Raw genomic sequence first — 13,668 nt, 5'->3', positions numbered from 1 at the left:
AATCGTATCTGATACCATTTAAAAGCAACATTTAACAAAAAGAACAAACCTGGCTGTCCTCACTTTTCAGTCACTGATTGTCACTGTGCCATGTTTCAGGAGGAGTTAGCTGTCAGAAAGAAAGAAAGAAAGAAAGAAAGAAAGAAAGAAAGATCAGTTCAAATCCAAATCTGTCCTTCGGAATGTTTCCTTTAACATGCATATTGAATTGATTAAATTTCATTTCTGCTCTTTGGAGTGTGAGGGTTTTCTTCCAGTCTTTTTCCTCCTCCCTTCTCAAACAAAGCTACTTCCAATGTTCTGAGGGCTGGAAATTAATAGCCCTTCTAACTTGGATCTCTCCTGGTAGCCACCACCCCTGGCAAATCGCTATTTGTAGTTTCACCAAAAACAAATCATGCGTCTAATACAGCATTTAAGAGACTGAAATAAATCCATCCCTTGCTACCCTATCATCTTAAATGTTACTATGAAATTTGAACACATATGGCCAAAACCAAAAGAGCCAGATACATTATATAATTATCTTTTCTATTTTTACCTCCTAAAAATGAGATTATTCTGTTTCTTAAGGCTCAGGGAACCTTTTACAGGGGCTACTTCCCACAACTTAAGGATAGGGCTAAATAAGAACACAATATTTTAAATACTTTTTCTATTACATTTTAAGAACCAGTGCATGGCTAAATCACAGAAGAGGACCCCAACATCTCCCTCCCTGGCAGAATCTTTAACATAATACCGTCTTGGTAATGTCATGTCATAAACAGCTTTTTTTTTATAAAAAAAAAAAAAGGACTACACGTGAACATTTTCCATTATCTTTGGTGCACTTTACTACGGTTTAATGTGCAACGCAAAAAGATCACAGTCATCTAAATGTTGCTACAAGAATTATCTGTCTCACTACAATTCAAATGCTTTGTTATATGCTTTCTACAGTAGCCTGTGTACATCCCATTCTTCATGTTATCCAGTGATTTAAGGGCCTCTTTTGAGGACCTCAGCTTGATCACTGTCCTTTTCTTCCTGTCAGGAAAGGGAGCAGTCAAGCAGCGATCCTGCTTTCTGCTACTGATTCGCTTCCCTACAACTTGCATTAGACGTTATTAGAGCGGCTCCCAGCAGTGTGTAGTTAAGAGTCTGACAGTGTCCCCATTAGAAAGCCATTTTTCTTATAAAGGGTTTTGTAAATTGGCTGTGTTAATGACTACAGAAAGAGGAATTTTTAATTTATTTTTCACCCCTAAAGGAATTATACATTTCTATTCCTATTTTTTTGTATCACAGCAACAAACAGCAATAGAAAAAGAGATAGAGAGAGAAAAATAACTTAAAATATAATAGCTCAGCTGTTTGGTTTTCTGTCTAAGCTATGGCTTATTTTGTCACATCCAACATAATATTCCTGGCAATTAATTTATAATACAGAATTAAGGAAATAGAAATATAGAAATGAAGATGGTTCTAAAACATTCAGTTAAAAAAAAATTCAATGTAAAATATGAAGAGGAATGGCGGGATTTTCAAATGAGTCCCAGAAAATGAACCTAACATTTACTCCAAACCAATTTTTATTTAAATCAACAATACGTACTTATTTTCAAATAAATGTGGTAAATGCACTTATAAGCACAACACCCTGAGCTAAAAACTCTGCTCACACAAAACATTAATAATATCATTACCCACGATTTAGTTCACTTTACCATCACATAGCAAAATGCTCACATAAACTGTGTTTAGAGCAGGGGATAATAATCCTCCTAAACAGCTGACTCTGGGAATAAGTGTTGTGTGAACAAGGGCAAGGTGTCAACCATGGGCTTTATCGTGCTTGAACTACTGTGATTCTCAAACTGTTTTCACCCAGATAACCAAATGCATTTCTATCTTATTATTTACATTTTTAAATATAGGAGCCTCTTTTTGGCTGGCAGGAGAATTCTTTAAATAAAGAAATGAATGAGATTATCTAGGAAAGGGATTGTGTGTTGAATCCAGAGGCTGCACAAGCAAAAGGCAATTCTGCTTCCTCTTCCCTTCTGCCCTGAAACCTTCTGTACTTCATGGAAACCCTCTCCAAGAAGGCCAGGGAAGGTCTGAATAGTGGGAGCTGTGTCATACTGGTCTGCAGTGGAAGAGAGGAAATCACCCAAAATCAAGTAGAGAGATCTCTGGAGATTTTTTTAGGGGGTGGAGGGTACAGGGAGGAGGAAGGAATGAGAAAGATTGGTTGTGTGAACTGTTGGTTCATGCAACCAGTGGATCAAACCCAATTTGTATTATGGACACCTATTCCTATAAAACTCAAGTAATTTTTGCCCTGTAGTGTAGCCAAAGAAAAAGAGGAGGGAGTGCTGGTTGCTTGAAGATTAAGTGTTACTACGTTCAGATATGCTTTGGGTCTCTGAAACATTTGCCTACCAAGACAGTACAGTGGTACCTCTAGTTGTGGACACGATCCATTCCGGGATGCTGTTTGCACCCCGAAAAGTCTGCAACTAGAGAGGCACTTCTGCGCATTTGTGAAAGGCGCAGAAAGCTTCTGCGCAAGCGCAAAGCGCGCAGAACACTTCTACACGTGCGGCGAAACCTGGAAGTATACACTTCCAGGTTTGCTGCATTCGCAAGCCGAAAAGACGCAACATGAACCTAACGCAACACGAGGTATGACTGTAATAAACTTTGATTCTGTCCACGTTCATCTCTATTTTTGCCATGTTCCCATGGACCTCCTGAAAGCAAATGGTGTCCCATTAATCATGAACAGACCCAAAAAAGAAAATAACAGAACACCTCTAGTCATCACATACAGCTCCCAAGTTAAAACAGTACAACGCATCATCAGAGATCTACAACCTCTCCTGGACAATGGCAGTTCTCTTTCTCAAGCTCTGGGAGGAAGACCTTTCATTGCCTACAGACAGCCACCCAATCTTAAACAACTCCTAACCCACAATAATACTATAACCAGACTTAACACGGACACTGGCAACAGAGCCTGCAATAAACCCAGATGCCAACTTTGCTGCCACATACACCCGGACAACACCATTACTGGCCCCAACAACATCACACATACCATCTCGGGACTATTTAATTGCTCATTGTCTAACATTGTGTATGCCATCAAATGCCAACAGTGTCCTTCAGCTCTCTATATTGGACAAACAGGCCAAACCTTACGCCAAAGAATAAACGGACATAAATCCGACATCAGGAACCACAAGACAGAGAAACCAGTAGGAGAACACTTCAGTCTTCCAGGACATTCTATACAAGATCTCAAAGTAGCTGTTCTATTACAAAGGAATTTCAGAAATAGACTGGAAAGAGAAGCTGCTGAATTGCAACTTATCACCAAACTTAAAACCATGGAGAGACCTGGTCTTAACAAAGACATTGGATTCTTATCTCATTATACATGACAAAGCCATTTTTCACCTTCTCACCCCTTGCTTTTTCCTGTAAGACCTATTGCAGTCGTTAAGAGTCGTCAACAGGCTCATCACAGCTATCTGCCAATCACCCATTCCCACCACCCTTCTGAGTAATACCCCTCCCCACCTTCTCACTATATAGAAAGGTCTGGTGACTTCTGTTTCAGTGTATCTGAAGAAGTGTGCATGCACACGAAAGCTCATACCTAGAACTAACTTAGTTGGTCTTTAAGGTGCTACTGGAAGGAATTTTTTTATTTTGTTTTGAACAAACCACAGTTTAAGAACCACTGATGCAGAGCAATACCTTTTCTGGGTATAAGTTTAAAGGTAGAATCAAACATGTGGTGAGTTGTGGTATACTCTTTTGACAGGATTTTATCACCTCAGCATAAACATGGGGTACTATATGTTTGAAAGTGGATCCTGGTCATAATTTCTCTCTCACATGATAGGCTACTAACCTAATCTCCATGATGTGCAGTTTACACATGTAAGGACATTTTAATGTGGGGCTACTTTCAAACAAGTAATGTCCTCATATGTATCCTGAAGTGGTACAGTCACATGTACTTACATGAAACCTCCTCAGAATACTATCTAAGGGCCCTCATATTTGTGCCTGTTCTGAGGGAAAATCTATTCATATGAGCCTGGTCTACATTGCTGAATTTCCCTCTGCCACTGCCTAATATCGAAATAATTCTGAGGGAAATACCTATTTTTCACAGTTCTTAAATGCTTCACACATTTAAAAAAAGACAGCGAGTTTGCTCCATAGAGTAACTGGGAATGACACAAGAGAGTTGGTTTCTTCCAGGGCGTTAGCTTTCCAGTGCAAGGAAGGGTGAAATGTTTCTCTCACCAGTGAAAGGCACACAGTGAGACGTTAACATGAGAGAATAAGCAGAATCCTTTTTAAGAAGAATGGTAGTTATACTTTAATTTAAAAATAAGCTGTTAGACATTTATGACAGGAAAATGTCCCACTAGCTAGATTCCAGTTCTGTTTGTATTTAGGGTGTTTACATATTTTGCCCACAGGAAGTCTCTGCCAGCAAGTCTGAACTTTCTAAAACATCCATTCCAATTCAGGCCTCTTTCTGGCCAGCTCTAAAAGAAAAGCAACCCTCAGCATTCCCAGGAGATGGAGATTTCAAGCTTTCCAATAATAAAATGGATCTGTTAGGTGCTAGACACTACAATAATATTTAAATTACACTTTTGCCTTTTGACCCCTTCCATGCACACCTCATTGTCACACACATTGCCAAAAAGGCATCTGCCAATTCTGTTACATATATAAAAAAACCTAAACATTTTCTTTCTTTCTTTTCTTTTCTGTACAAGTTCGGTTTTTCATCAAAACCACATGATCGAACAGTGAAGTATACAAAGTAATGTGTCTGTGTTACCACAATGTCAGCTCAAAGACACTTTGCTCATCATCAGTCTATAAGCCATGTCATACAACTTATCAATATTGGGCCATGTCATACAACTTATCAATATTGTACACAAGAAAAGTTAAAAAAAAAGTCTCAAAGAAAAGATTAAAAGCTTCTAATGATGGGTGATGCAGCCTCACAAATATAAAATGGATTCCCCAAACAGGGCTTTTAAAGCTTGGTTGGGATGTGGAAATCAAGAACACTTTCATGATGAGCGAAAGCAACTCTGTGCAATAAAATGGCCATTTAGTTTGTCATCCTCCACACAGAGCAGTTACATAAGTAATAGAATTCTCTCACTGAAAAGGCCTTACAGGTTCAAGAACCTTCATTTGCAGGCAAGTCTAATAGGCAAACCTAAACATTAGGAGTCCTAAACAATAATAACTATTCCTGTCCCTCCTCTTCTCTGACTTTTGCATGCTATGCCTTCTGAAGAAACACAATCTCTCCTCTCATCTTTGCATATGGCTTCATTGCGATCTCAGGTTTGATCAACAGATAAGCACTGCAATATCGCATCTAGAAGCTACAATGGTAAGATGTTTGAAGCCAATTCAAAACCTCGAAGTGATGCACCATCAAGACATTAACAGTGTAATCCTATACATGTCTACTTAGAACAGGGGTCGGCAAACTAAGGCCCACGGGCAGGATCAAGCCCAATTGCCTTCAGGATCCGGCCCACAGACTATCTGTGGATCAGCGTGGGGATTCTGTTCATTCGGGCTGTGCCATTTTCCCCCTGAGCCATTCCATTCCCCACCTCTCCCTTACACACACTGCAGCGGCGCCTCCTCCCTCCCTCCTCCTGGCTTCTCCCTGCCTTGCCTAGAGGAGGAAGGGGGATAGGCTGAGCTGAGGGCCATTTTAAGCAGTCCCTCTCCCTTTCATACCCTTTCATACCGCAAGCCCTTTCATACCACTCATCTTCCCTCCACTGCCGCCCCCCTGGTGCTCCTGTGGGCCAGAGAGTGGAGCAGATGAGCTCACTCTGCCTACTCATGAGAAGCAGTGGTGGCGGCGACAGCTGCAGGGAAGGTGAACGCAGAGGCTGGGGCTAGAGTGTGTGGAGGAGGCCTACTTGCCACCCTCACCTCTTCTTCCAGCTCCACACCACATCGCCCCCAGTGCTGCTTCTCTGGCCCACCACAAGGTCTGAGGGACAGTGGACCGGCCCACGGCTAAAAAAAATTGCCAACCCCTGACTTAGTAGCAAGTCCCATTGCATTAAAGGGAATGACACTCAGGTAAATGGGTATAGATTTGCAGCCTCAAAGTTTGAAGGACTGAGCTCAAAACAGAGGAGAAACGAAAAGTTCATCTTATTGGGAGGTTATTGTTGCTGCATTCTTTATAGAACTGGGTTTTCAGTACATTATAAATTGTTGTTGTTTAGTTGTTTAGTCGTGTCCGACTCTTCGTGACCCCATGGACCAGAGCACGCCAGGCACTCCTGTCTTCCACTGCCTCCTGCAGTTTGAAGTTCATTTTTATCTATTATTTATACCTTGTCCCATTGGAGGCTGGTACACTGAGGGACAGCCCTCCCAAGGAGAATTCAGAGAAGTGTTTTTAATCAAATCTCGGAATCACACATTCTTTCATCTCCCACTCCCATTCTGTACTTCAAACTAAAAAAAAAAGTAAACATTTCTGTCAATCTACTGTTCTCTGGCCAATCAGTTATTGGCATCACTCAGCCAATCCTAATCTGTGGCAAAGAGGTCCCTCCCATGTGTCTCCAAGCAGAAAATCCATGTGACTGGATCAGGCTGTTGGAAAGTCTGTTCTAGTGGGGAAGCTCTTACTCCACCTGCTGTTATGAGGCCTGTCCAGCAGACATGAGATGAGTCAGGTTTGCTTCAAAAACAGTCCAATGTGGTAGCAGTCGACTATCAGAAGCATACACTGGTGCTGAGACTACTCAGACCTGAAAGCAACAGGGAGTGTGTCCTACTTTGAGGAGCTTTTGTTTATTTAGTTTAATATTTGTTTTGTGACGTTCTGAGAGACAGAAACGGAGAGAAGGAGCAAGCAAGCTCTATAATAAATACCTGATTTTTACTTTATCATTTTGCATTTTTAAAAAAATTGGGGACCCGGGAGGAGAAATAGTGGATAGCTTGCGTATGTGGTGCAACAAACTCTGTACAGCAGGGGTCAGCAAACTTTTTCAGCAGGGGGCCAGTCCACTGTCGCTCAGACCTTGTGGGAGGCCAGACTATATTTTGAGGGGGGGGGGAATGAACGAATTCCTATGCCCCACAAATAACCCAGAGATGCATTTTAAATAAAAGCACACATTCTACTCACGTAAAAACACCAGGCAGGCCCCACAAATAACCCAGAGATGCATTTTTTTAATTAAAAGCACACATTCTACTCATGTAAAAACACACTGATTCCCCGACCATCCGCGGGCCGGATTTAGAAGGCGATTGGGTCAGATCCAGACCCCAGGCCTTAGTTTGCCTATCCATGCTGTACAGTATTAACAATTTCCCAACATTCACTCATTAAAAGCTGCAGCAGCTCCTGGGTAAAACAGGTCAGATAAGCAAGTTCCAACCCATGTGCAATTCTAGAAAAGCTGTGAGGATCTGCTTCCAACATGACACTAGCAGGGGACTTATATTGAATTGTGCAGGAACGGAGGAAAATGTTTCCACTATTATTCCTACCTTGTTATTTTGTTTTTTTAATAATGTTTTCATTTATTTTTATAGTACAGAAAACACATTTTGAGAAAACAATGGTTACCTTACAACAGTAAACAACAAATAACTTGTCCCGATAAAATTATAGGCATTTGTCATGCCGTGTAATAAAGTTTAATTTGATTACTCTAAAAGATCACGCCACATTTTCCCATGAGTGTTGGGTAGATTCCTGCCACAGTCTGAACAATTTATGTATTCAATAAACATTTGCCATATGTTATAAAAGGAATAGGGATTGTGTTTGCCCTTTGCTGCTCTGACCTGACATGTTAATTTCTCAGCCAATGCTACTGACCATACTCTGGTGTATCAAGAATCAATGTTAAGCCCATACCTTGTTCTTTTGTAAGTTTGTCAGTGAATTTCCAAAATGAAAAGTTTGGGCTCTATGCCTGTGGCTATGACTCAATTCTTACTCAAACCTGGAAGATAGACTCCCAAATCTCAGGCATAACTGAGGTATGATTAGTGAGGTGTGATGAACCCTGCACATGAGCAGAGATTATTACTTCACATTTCCAGGACTGAGCCATGCATTGCAATTATGTTCTGATTGCAAAGAATCTATTGTTGTTGGTATTGGAATATTTGCTTTTTTAAAATTTAGAGAACAAAATGTTTTGGGCATCAAATAATTAAACTGATCAAGTACCAAGCATTTTTTTAACCTAAAAGCTAATTTATAAAATAAAGAAAAAAGAAAAATAGAAGAAAAAGGAAAGACTTCTGATTCTCCATCCATCAGCTTTATAGACTTATGCAAAATCTTTGCTCCAGAATAACATCCAACTCTTCTACTTTCCATAAACCAACCTTTTTTCCTTGCGTAGAAAGGAAAAATGAACTTGTGGTATCTGGGTTTGAAGACCGAAAAAAGGGTTAGGAGAAAGGCTGATTGCTTATGTTTTCTGAAATAGCCTAAACTGAGATTACCAGAGGCAGTTAAGAACCACAAAGATAGACAAAACACAACTGGAAGACAAGTTTCACAACTATTTCATTCCCACACTGTATAGGATGAAACTGGAAAGAATAAGGGGACGGGGAGAGAGAGTTTAATTTAACAGAATTAGGCAGCCTTGCAAATAAGGGAGGAGGTGCACATTTAGAAGACAAAGGTCCCAATCCCACTTTTCCTCATAGTTTTCACAGAGAGAGGAAGTAGTGACAGTGGATGATTAACTCTTCTGCTGCCTGCCCATTTTTCCAATCTGTTTTTAATAGTTTTTACAGACCTGGAAGTTAACCTGAGCAAGAAATGGCAAGGAAACACTCAGCAAGTGTGAGAGGAGATGGGACACATTCTCTGCTCCCAATTCTCCCTTGCAAATGTCATCCTTACCACCCATATTCAAAAAGCACATTTGCCACCGCCAAACCTCCTGGCCCACAATAATGTTTACAAGTAGCACATCTACCAACACACACACACCCGATTTAGTACATTGTGGCCTACAGAAGGCATAGTAGATGAGAAAGGATGGGGGATAAGCACCCTAGCCTTCCTCCGTTTACAAAAGCCTTCTTGCACACTCACGTTACCTCAGGTAATTCAGCAGCTAATAATAATAATAATAATAGCAATAATAACAATAACTGTTGTTATAATAATAATAACAATAATAACAACAACTGTTTTATTATTTATCAAATTTATATTTAGAACCCCGGAATCATACAACCATTTGCCTCAACTTCTGTCAGAAACTGTCCACTACGGCAGGCCATGGAGGAAGTTTCTTGTATAACATACCCTGGTCTTTCCTCTTTTCAGAAATAATTATACACAATATTTTAAAATTAACTACCCTACTCCCCCAACAATGGCTGCTCCCCAAGTTTCACCCCTGTGTACAAGCATTGGTCACTGTCGGTACACTGCAGTAAATGTTATGACCAATACAGACCTATCTTGTCCAGTAAAGGTAGCTTAAGAGTTTTCCACCTTCCTTCACTTCACAAGAGATGCCCAAACAATTCAGTTCCTCTGCTACCTGATCCTGAGGCAAGTGTTAGACCCCTCACAGCTCAGAATATCTATAGAGATAGTTTTACTACAGCTGACCATTGTCAGGCCTTCATTATGGCTATTCCAACAAGAAGTATGTCTGCTTGATGCTTACTACGATGAGCTCTTCCACTGAAAACTGAGGTTGTGATCGGGAAGGCAATCAAGCAGGAATCAGATAGAAATTACTCTCGATCACTGCCAAAGAGGCCAATATAAGAGCTGCTGACCTAGAAAGGAAAGGCTGCGCATCAGAGCACCAATCCCTGCGGTCATTTAGCTCCTTGTGCTCCCCACGCTTCAACAATGTGCTTTCATATCTGAAGCATACATACATGCCAACTTGCATTTTTCACATGTATTTCTCCTTATTCTCTTGTTCAGACCCTTGAAAAGACTGGGAGGAAGGATGGGGGCTACCCACTAGCCTTTTGGGGATCAGCATTTACATATAGGAAGCCTGCAATCATGAGAACAGTTTGCTTTTGTTTCCAACAGGCACTAGGTGCCATAGGCATTCTTTAACAAGAATTCAGATACCTTAAAACCTTGTTATATCATCACTGTCCTCAGCTAGTTGCACAACATTTTTCTTCTGGTTCGGGGTGGGGGGAATTGTCCATTGTAACTTGACTGGAAAAGCATGTGCCTTAAGTACCCTCGCTACTCCTAATTACAGAAGCTATTAGTCACTAGTATCCATATTTGAAAAAAGCAAATGGATTTGCTCTTCAATATTCAATTCCCCGCTTTCACTATTGTTAATACAATCTACTTCTCACTATTCTCTTGCAACTGCCTACTCAACACTGAAAGCACTATCCAACCAACGCAGAGCTTTACAGCTAGGCTCCCTTGCACCTTTGGCAAGGAGATTATTTGTATCTCTTGCACAATGTTTGCACCCCCCTTGGTCGGGGCCAACCTGCAGGTATTGGGAAGTATAAAAATTCAATAAATAATAATAATAACATAGCCAACCCCTGGGTATGACTCTGGTTGCCGCTTACTGCCCCTTAATAAAAGGGGGCACATGGACCTCACACAGTGTTCGGGAGATTCTTTAATCCTAGTATATTTGTAAAGTAACAACAGTTGCAGGTAATTAGGACACTAGCAGCTCAGAGAGAGAGAGAGAGAGAGAGAGAGAGAGAGAGATGATGCTGGGTGCTAATGTACAAATCAAAAGAAAAAAATCCTTATTTTATTTTATTTTTAAAACTGCTTTATCTTCAGGGCCTTTGCTCTGGGCCTTTAATTATACTATTACCCATACACTCCAAGTTCTACCTGAGATAAAAAAAATATTTGCATGAGTGAAATCGTGCAAATCAATAAAACTACATCTGTGCAAATATCACACGTCACATTTGCAATCTCGTTTAATAACAAACTACCTTAATAACTAGTCTGACTTTCTAAAACAATAATATAAAGGTATATAAACATGCGAAAGTATGTATTTGAACATTAATAAAGAGGTAACTCAATCGGTTTTGCAGTTACTTAGGACAAAACACTTGGCTTAATAATAGTAGCCATAATCCAGATCTTCAGCACAGTGCCAGGAAGTATACTGTCAGGCTCACAGCAGCTGCAACCTATGAGAATGTGGCGTGGGGGGAAACCCGTGCCAGGAGCATGTATGCCATAGTCCTTACTGAAAAGTAGACTAGATTGCACTAGCTCAAGAGATCTAGCAATTAGAAAATGAATGCAGGTACACAAGTAGTACTTCAGCTCATTGAGTTTGCCCCATCAGTTTTCTCCCAGCCACAGGGAAGAATGACAATGCATCCATCATGACCTAGTGGTAAGCCATGACACATTCCTGGGCTTAGAGCCTCACCACCCACTGAGGGAGCTTCCTTCCAAGAACACAGAAACCATCAAGTTATTTGAAGAGGCGTAACCTTGCATGGGGGCCTGTTGGACCGCAAACAATTAGGTGTCCTGCCGGGAGGAACAGATGATTGACTATTACCAAATAGGCAGCTATTTACATATCAAGCTAGCACATGGTGTGTGTGTGTGGAGCATGCATAGGCCAACTCAGCCCTCCAGATGTTTTGGGACTACAACTCCCATCATCCCTAGCTAACAGGGCCAGTGGTCAGGGATTATGGGAATTGTACTCTCAAAACATCTGGAGAGCCATGTGTATGCCTGGTGTAGAGACACAATTTCATGCTTCTCCTAGAGACAGGATCTGACTGTGTACGTAACCCTACGGTCCTCTTCCGCATGCAAAGGCTCCTTATTCTAGATGTTGGTTTTGAGCAAACTATTCAAGCAGAATACAACAGTGGGTTCTGTACACATCTTTGTTGTTTTGACTGTTTGGCCTGAGGCAGTCTTCTGCAGGGGTAGATTATTAAGTAACGACACATGTGTTTATACTGTAAATAAGAGCTAAATAAAAGAAAAAAACACCCTACTTTTTTAAAGAGCACAGGAATCAAATGCAAAACTTGTAAAGATGCAAGCATTTCCATTCATGACCTTTAGACACAATTATCTTCCGGCTCATAAATAATTTGCTTCTGATTCTAGTACTAAAAAAATTGAATATTTTGAAATGCTACAATCCAATTGTGCATTACCTCAATCAGCACAGTGTTAATCGTTTCAACAACTATCTACAGGTGGCAACCAGTTTGTGTGGGGGTTCCATTCCGGGCCCTGCACGTGTCAGCAAAGAGTGCAAAAACCCACTCTGATCCTATTCCTCTCTCTTTGGGGTCAAAAAGGACCTATGCGGCAGCAGTCAAATACCAGCTGGATTCGCCTAAAATGGTTGCTGACTGTATTTGAAAAAATAGTTTTGCCAGCTTATCAATTTTGAATCCTCATCTTAGATCCTCTTATTCATTCATTCATTCATTCATTCATTCATTCATTCATTTATCTTCAGCAACTTTGTGCCTTAACCTCTCTTGCTTCTCTCAAGCAGCAGTCTCAGGCATATCATCTGCCTCACCCTTAATGGATGTGGAGCAGCGGTGGAGAAAGCCGAACCGGCGCCTGGGGCAGCGCACGTGCCCTGTGCCCGGGGCCAGCCGTCCACAGGGGCACCGCGGGGCCTCCGAGGAGTCTACCTGCCTCCTCCCACTCAGCTGCCCTACAGCTGAGGGGGAGGCAACGGGCGGACCGTTTGGGACAGCGCAGAGTCTGCGGGCGCTCAAGCCAACGCGTCACTCCCAGGCACGCTGCAGGCCCCATGGTGTGTGCTGCCCACCATTTTGTCACCCCCCTCAGCGGGGACACCCGGGGCAGACCCCACCTACCACACACCCCTTGCTACGCCCCTGATGTGGAGCTCCTACCTTCTCCTATCTCTTTTCCACGTCTACTCTCCTGAAAAGAACAAGAAGCAACTTTTCTCTGCAACTCCACTAGCAGTACTGCCCACAGTCTACATAGAAAATCAAAGAATTTTGCCGATCCGCTACAGGGAGGGTGATCAACCAAAACTCCATTGCAATGGTACTGCAGTAGAGCAAGGAGGGAAATTATCCCTCAAAATATCTTCTCTGTTTCTCAAGACTGGCTGATCACACTAGGAACTGCTATTGTGCCACCCATGTTGATGCTGCACTGAGCAAATAGGGTGGTGTCTGAAGTGTGACACAATGTTAGTAAAGTAGGTCAGATTAGGATAGATCTGGAGGTGTTATTCTGCGTATGGAAGAGCCTTTGGTCCAGCAGATGTTCCTGCTTCTGAAGAGGGATGCTTTTCACCAATTCTCCCTCTTGCCCATTGGCTCCCTGCACTATTTTCCACACTGTTCTTCATGGTGTCTCAATCCTTCTTCAGGCTGAATGAGTCTCTGAGCAGGTGGAAACTATCCAGGCCTAATTTCACCTTGAAAAAGATATGCACTCAACCACCCAAGTTTGGTATTAAAGAGAATTACTGCTTGCAGAATACATGTGTCACTTAATAGTGGAGGTAAACACACACACACACACACACACACACACACACATATGACATTCAGGACAAATATATGTTCAATGATAATACACTTACTAATAATGTT

General features: G+C 41.5%; 1 protein-coding gene across 13 annotated transcripts in view; it reads right to left on the bottom strand.

Annotated features, from left to right (window-relative positions):
* FOXP1 (forkhead box P1) overlaps positions 1 to 13,668 on the bottom strand; it is a 553,244-nt gene that overhangs the window by 387,640 nt on the left and 151,936 nt on the right. For 10 of the 13 annotated variants that reach the window (XR_014154059.1, XM_081852731.1, XM_081852740.1 and 7 more), the window contains one exon: positions 50 to 109. The exons of the other annotated variants lie outside the window; for them this stretch is intronic. The gene's annotated coding sequence lies outside the window, so the exon portion shown is untranslated. The remainder of the gene's footprint in view (positions 1 to 49; positions 110 to 13,668) is intronic. 13 annotated transcript variants of the gene reach the window in all.

Source organism: Podarcis erhardii, assembly GCF_964252035.2.
Source record: "Podarcis erhardii genome assembly, chromosome: 2".
NCBI lineage: Eukaryota > Metazoa > Chordata > Lepidosauria > Squamata > Lacertidae > Podarcis > Podarcis erhardii.
This window is presented reverse-complemented; position numbering and strand designations above follow the sequence as displayed.